Raw genomic sequence first — 741 nt, 5'->3', positions numbered from 1 at the left:
GATATTTGCAAAAGTAACTTAATTTAATTATGATATATACATTTAATTAGTAAAATAAATTAATAGAAAAAATAATATTTAAAATATATATATATATATATATATATTAATTACTTTTATAGAATATTAGTTAGCAAGTCAATCAGATGAATTATACAGGAGGCTGTTTAAGTATCAAATGTATGACTATAACTATTCTCTTACAAACAATACTACTTCACTGAGGGCAGGATGATCATTTTTCCAGAAATAGTTGTCACACAGTAGTTTTCAAATTGTAAAAAACAAACAGGCAGCCAGCTTTCTCACAGCAGTTTCCCTGTAGCGGTTTCCTCGGGTATTTGTTGCAAACCAATTTATTGGATAAGCTGCAGCTGCCCCAAACAGGCCGTTAGTATTGACTAAGAACTGTTTGGAATTAAACCAAGATATTAAATATTAGATATATCTAAAAGAATATATTTTCTAAATTGAATTTTAGTATTTCACATTTATTAGAATCAAAGAAACTTATTTGTAGACTTTTCTAGATTATGCTAGTGTATGAAAGGTTTTTAGAATGATATTTGTATGAGTATAAATAGGCATTTAACCTCATTGTCTTGAGTATGAATGAAAATAATAAAATTACTCTTCTTTTGTTGTCCACATAAATTTTTCATTTACCACTTTATACTCCATATAGATATATATATATATATATATATATATATATATATATATATATATATATATATATAT

General features: G+C 24.7%; 1 protein-coding gene across 2 annotated transcripts in view; it reads right to left on the bottom strand.

Moving 5' to 3' along the window:
• Positions 1–338: 338 nt before the first annotated feature.
• The window catches only part of LOC110039371 (protein trichome birefringence-like 2), a 47,590-nt gene continuing 47,187 nt past the window's right edge, over positions 339–741 (bottom strand). The window contains exon 7 of one of the 2 annotated variants that reach the window (XR_002295513.1): positions 339–368. The gene's annotated coding sequence lies outside the window, so the exon portion shown is untranslated. Of the gene's footprint in view, positions 375–741 lie in introns of both variants that reach the window. The other variant, XR_002295511.1, reaches the window with a different exon arrangement.

This window comes from Phalaenopsis equestris, unplaced genomic scaffold (genome assembly GCF_001263595.1).
Source record: "Phalaenopsis equestris unplaced genomic scaffold, ASM126359v1 Scaffold000002, whole genome shotgun sequence".
Taxonomy (NCBI): domain Eukaryota; kingdom Viridiplantae; phylum Streptophyta; class Magnoliopsida; order Asparagales; family Orchidaceae; genus Phalaenopsis; species Phalaenopsis equestris.
The sequence above is the reverse complement of the archived record's forward strand: the minus strand, read 5'-3'. Positions and strand labels throughout refer to the sequence as shown.